The 6,314-nt window shown below is 36.5% G+C and overlaps 1 protein-coding gene across 4 annotated transcripts in view; it reads left to right on the top strand.

Moving 5' to 3' along the window:
- The window catches only part of LOC106867463 (RAC-gamma serine/threonine-protein kinase), a 70,731-nt gene that overhangs the window by 19,123 nt on the left and 45,294 nt on the right, over nt 1-6,314 (top strand). The window lies entirely within an intron of this gene.

Raw genomic sequence — 6,314 nt, 5'->3', positions numbered from 1 at the left:
TATGTATATATATGTATATATATATATGTATATATATGTATATATATATATCTATATATATGTATATATATATATATCTATCTATATATATGTATATATATATATATCTATCTATATATATGTATATATATATATATCTATCTATATATATGTATATATATATATATATGCTTTTTAAGCATTCTTTTTTGTCGTAGTCTCTTGTGTGTTGGTTGTGCTGAGGAAAAAAAATCTATTTTTAATTCTGTAGACATATTACAGGGCACTGCACGGCACCATCACATTCAAATGTGCCTACTTATTTTCACGGACACACTTTTTTTTTTTTTTTACAGATCCTCCCATAATTTTTCTACAGACGCAACTATTTTAGATTGTTCATATATAAAACACACACACACATATATATCTTAATATATATGTGCGTGTGTGTGTACCTGCACACATGTGTCTGAATGTATAAATTGCTTCGTTCTTGCATTTAAAAATTTTTTTTCTGTATCCATCTAACAAAATGTTTACATGAAATTGAAGTTTGTTTCCTCTTAAACACTCCTCTCTGATACTATGTATATGTGTTAGCTATAAACACACGGATAGGCATTACAGTGTTTACAGTTCATTATTTTCTTTGATATGCATTTATCTATTCATTTATTTATTATTTGAAGTATAGAAGGGAAAGGAGTGGGGGGGGGGGACAGAAATATCCATTTAAAAATCGAATTCCCGACTTCACCACCGACGCACTATAAATCAAGTGTGAATGGTGATGTATCTGGGTTTTTTTTTTCACACGCCATCCCCCCCCCTTTCATGCTTTGATTCATAAAACATGTAATTATTATTCCCACATACAAATATATTTATTACATCTCTTTATAATAGTGAGCGAGGGAATCTCTACGCTAGAAATAGCTCTCATGTCTCTCTTTCGAAATACATCCAACAGTCTTTTAATAAAAGGGAAGGACACATTAGACAGTATAGTCTTAGATAGACGGGATGATCGTGAAGGGGGGAACGAATTTCATCCATCGGGGTCTCCTCGACCAGGGATGACTTGAAGCTATAACTACGCCTCGTAGAATCATTTAAACACTCCGCACTCATGAATATATATTCCACATGTTTTCTATCCAGCTAGAAGATTATATATATTTTACTAATGGTATTTATTTTATCGATCCCGGAAGAATGAAATGTATAGTCGATCTGGGTGAAAATTTATTAAATGAATATACTTTATTATGTATGTGTACTGAGAACCCCACCTCACCAAATTGAAACGTGTGTGTGTGTATTATATATGTAATATCCATATATAAGCTATATATTATGTTCACACATTGTGCATGCATATACAACTGCGAAACTCTCTGCTGCTTTCTCATCTATCTATCTATCTATCTATCTATCTAATATATGTATGTAGTGTGTTTCGAATATCCAGCACTATCATCATTGTCAACATCACCACACTTCATATTTAAGATGATGTAGGAGGGGCGGTCTGTCGACAATAAAGCGTGTTGCATTGCTCTCTATAGTTGTAAGTGGGGGGGGGGAAACAGTGAGGGAGAGAGAGAGAGAGAGAATAAGGAGAGTTGTAGTAGTTTTACAGTGGGAGGGGGGGGTTCACATATATTCAATAAGAGAAGAAATATTACAGAGAAAACATTAGAGGGGGGGTCACGTAAAATGTGTTATCTAGCGAGTTTGTGTGCGTGTTTATACACACACACACACACACACACACACATATATACGCGTGCGCGCATAATGCATAATCTAGGGAAGAAACCTCTACGTGGTTCTTGCAAATAGCAACCAAACCTCCAACTCGTACTCTTCCATTTTAGAAAACTATTTATTGAATGGTATGATTCAGTTGCACTGTGCTTGGGAGAAAACGATGACTGGTTGGTCACGATTGGAAAGGCTTTGATTCAAGCTCTGCTCAGACAATGCTGACCTAGGGGCTACTCAATATCTCTGTGTGTACGTGTGTAAAAGCAAGAACTAATATTAGAGAGGATGATGCAAAGAAGCAGTAAAGAGAGGTGTGGTGGTGGGTTACAAAGACACAGAGAAATGGTTTTCATTAGAGATGGTTGTTAGTGTTAGGTCGGGCGTTATATAAAGAATGATGAGCTAGACAGTAAAAAAAAAATTGGAGAGGAGGAAGAGAGAGAGAGATAGATACATGTTGAGTGAGAAACACGCACATGCATCCATGCATGTGCGACACACAATGATGATTTTTATATCTGCACACACGCACACTTCTTTTAGTCTTAGGACTGCGGCCATGCAGGAGTAACGCCTTCAGATTATATAAAGCGCTAGTTTTACACGCACACTTTTGTATACACTTACGTCTGAATAAAATGTGTTTATGTGTGTGTGGTTAAGAATTCCGCATGGACGAATTGCGTGGTTGTGCATTTAAGAAATTTGCATCCCAAATACGTGGCTTCAGGCTCATTTGCGACCATGGGCAAGTATCTTTTATCCAAAGTCTTGAGTTTAAACTTAACCTTTTGAGTGAAATTTCGTAAACGGAAACTATGGAAGCCCATCAACGGGACCGTTCCTGTTTCTTATGCAGTACATGTAATTGATCGCCCGGTCTAACACCACAACCTGGGGGCTTGAAACAAGCTGATGCACAAGATCTGACGATAACTTTGTTCCCGTTTTTTCTCCGAGACTCTGCAAAGGTTGATGGGCGCTGTCCTTTCCTTGTGTGACTAAACCATTAAAATTGAAATTAAAAGTTAGTGGTGGGTGCTCTGTAGAGGCGAGGCACTCACTCTTCGTCGTTTAGTAGCTTCATTGCTGTACAACTAATGCCTTGGTCCTTGGGAATTACTAACTATTCAACAGCATAAACACCATTTGTTATTCGCTACAGCAGTTCTTGTCGACCAAATATCATCTCTGGTTCTCTCAGTTTTCATCATTTTTCCTTCTCATCATTCCGCTCCTTATTTTAGTCACACACTTAAACGCGGTGCATATATACGGTCATACACATACTTATACATACATATATATATATATACACACACGCACACATGTGTACGTAAATATATATATACACCCATGTATGTGTGCATATGTATATGTAGTAAATAGATACACATGGACTGCAAACTGCATAATTCGTCTAAATCAGGTATTCTCTTAGAAGGTACTAATGAAATGTTTTGACGAATATATATATACACACACATGTATATTATATAGTAATATATACGTATATAAAATGATGCATACATTATATATGTGTGTGTGTGTGTGTGTGTGCTCGCACACAGACAAAATAAGGGGAATAAGGATGTATTTGAGGACATGTTCAGGCTTACAATTTCCTTTTTTTTTATTTTAAATAATCAGTTTATATGTGTATATATATGTAGAAACTAAGCGACGTCTCCGTTTCGTAGACACTAGAAGACACTCCTACTGCTTGGAAAACAAAACGGAATATAAGAATGTATGAAAGTGCCATAATAATAATAACACTTCCTTTAATTAAATAAGAATTTAATAATAATATTGAAATAATAATAACCATTGTAGTTTGATATTTCTGAGTGTGGATTTCGGTAAGCCGGTTCCGTCTACTCCTCCGCCGTTAACCATTTATATAAATAAATATATAAATGTCAGTGAGTCACTCACTCGATCTTCGCCTCTCTCTATCTCTCTCCCACTCACATTCATGTGTGTGAACACATACACACATGCAGCAGTCGTTGTCTTCATAATCTTTCCAGCTTTCATCAAGTGTTAATTTCTCGCCGTGCAACATCCACAGTGTTTCAATACCTTATCTCTCTGTCTCTCTCTTTCTCTGATGTACACACACAAACACACACATGCGCATATACAATTTTCCTCGTGTATGTGAATATATATATATATATATATATATATATATATATATAATGATAAATTTTTTCACATACATGCATAATTTTTCTCGTGGATATACTCATATATTCAGACATATGGTATCTATGTCTGTCTCTCTGTCTATGTATCTATCTATCTATCTAACTACCTGTCTGTCTGTCTGTCTATCTAGCTATCCATCCAGCCAGCCAGCCAGCAATCTGCTTGTGCATGTAAAATATAAACAAATTATATAAGTATATATTAAACATGTATACTGTATAATTACATATACACACACACATGTATGATGGTAATTCTCCATTGTTCGATGATGAAGATACAGTTCATCGGTCAGATGAATTCCATGTTCCACAATTGATGTCTAATCAATGGTTGCGTATTCCACGGCCATGTGTACCCTTAAACATTTCAAAGCTATGACCTGTGACATTACAGGTAAATCAGTCTGACAGGCTTGTATACAGATGACATGTAGTGGGAGTGAACACAGGACCTTGTGGTTATGAAATGAACTTCTTTACTCTTTGCCCATGTTGTGCATTTTTTTTTTACTTGTTTCAGTCATTTGACTGCAGCCATGCTGGAGCTCCACCTTTAGTCGAGCAAATCGACCCCAGGACTTATTCTTTGTAAGCCTAGTACTTATTCTATCGGTCTCTTTTGCCGAACCGCTAAGTTACAGGGACGTAAACACACCAGCATCGGTTGTCAAGCGATGTTGGGCGAGGGGGGGGGGACAAACACAAACACATACATATACATATATACGACGGGCTTCTTTCAGTTTCCGTATACCAAATCCACTCACAAGGCTTTGGTCGGCCCGAAGCTATAGTAGAAGACACTTGCCCAAGATGCCACACAGTGGGACTGAACCCGGAACCTATATAATGTTTGTATATGTGTGTGTGTAATATTTATCATAAATATGCAGACATATATTGTATATGTATATAATATACTGTGTGTTAGTTTGCATATGCATATTTAACACATATGTATATATATGTGTGTGTATACACACACGCAAGCATGGCTAAGAGGCTAAAGAAATTCACCTTGCAACCTCATGGTTTTTTTGCGTTTCGATCCCCAGCCTCACTTTAGTTGTCTTCTACTACAGTCTGGTCTGTGAGGTGATCTGATAGTCAGAAACAGCAAGAAGCATTTATTGTGTGTATGAGACTGTGTGTGTGTGTATATATATATATATATATATATATATGTATATATATATATTTACACCAATCAGTCTATCAAATGTTATTATTGCTATATACAGCTGGTCACCATGTACTTCCTCATATTGTTGTAGCTTTTAAATGATGCCACTGCACTGGCTAGTGAGCAGGCTGACATTTCCCCTGAGCCAAGCGTCACTCCGTTACGGGTTTATGTGTGTGTGTGTGTGTGTCTGTGTATCACACACACACACACACACACACACACACACATATATTCCACATTCATTATTGCTTGAGTGAAACAATACTGATTTGATATTCCTTCTCAGAATTATGACCAGTTGCTCTGTGCTTTTTGCGGGCCTGTGGGATAATAAGGAGCTGGAGAAATTGTAGAAAAAGTGTTAGTGAAAGAAAGATGAGGAGTTGGGGGTTGGGGGGTTGCTGAGGTGGTGAAGAAGCCATGGCTAAAGAGCCAGTGTGGAAAAAAGAGGTAGGAGTGGGGCAGCAGCAGATAAATACTGTGAAAGATGCAGAGAATATCATAGAAGCAACGGGTGAGTTGAGGATGAATGAAAGGAGAGCATCCCAACTGCATTCTTTACTTGTTTTAGTGTTTTCTCTACCTTATTTGCATGAGAGTACAGGTTTTGTCCAGCACTGTATGTTGTCAATTATCATGGTCCTTTGTCAATCTGTTTTACAAAGGGTCAATATCTTTGACCCTTTTGTTACCATATTTCTGTTGAAATGCTGTGTGTTTCTTTCAATTAATTTTAAATATAACAAAGATATTTAGTAAAATAACTTTATCATTAAGCCAGTTTGTAACAGGCTTGATGGCAGATTTTAATTTAGAACTTTTGAAAACAAGACATTTGTGCTACAGAGCCAGAGGCGGTTTCAGGCGAGTTAGTATCAAAAAGGTTAAATCAGTTTTCATTACATTGTCCCATGTCTTTCTGTAATCAGGTATGGGTAACCTTTTTTAAGAAGACTGCATAAGACATGACTCAACATCAGATGAGTCATAGTACTAAAAAAAATTCAAGATAACTTTTTGTTTAGCATGCTATTCAGAAAGTCCTGCAGGTTTGCAGATTGCCAATGACGTTTCTAGATCTTTCTCTTCCACAAGCACTGTCCTCTACTTTGAATGCTTGGCATTTTCTGTATATACATATATATATATATATATATATA

This window comes from Octopus bimaculoides, chromosome 11 (genome assembly GCF_001194135.2).
Source record: "Octopus bimaculoides isolate UCB-OBI-ISO-001 chromosome 11, ASM119413v2, whole genome shotgun sequence".
NCBI classification, from domain to species: domain Eukaryota; kingdom Metazoa; phylum Mollusca; class Cephalopoda; order Octopoda; family Octopodidae; genus Octopus; species Octopus bimaculoides.
This window is presented reverse-complemented; position numbering and strand designations above follow the sequence as displayed.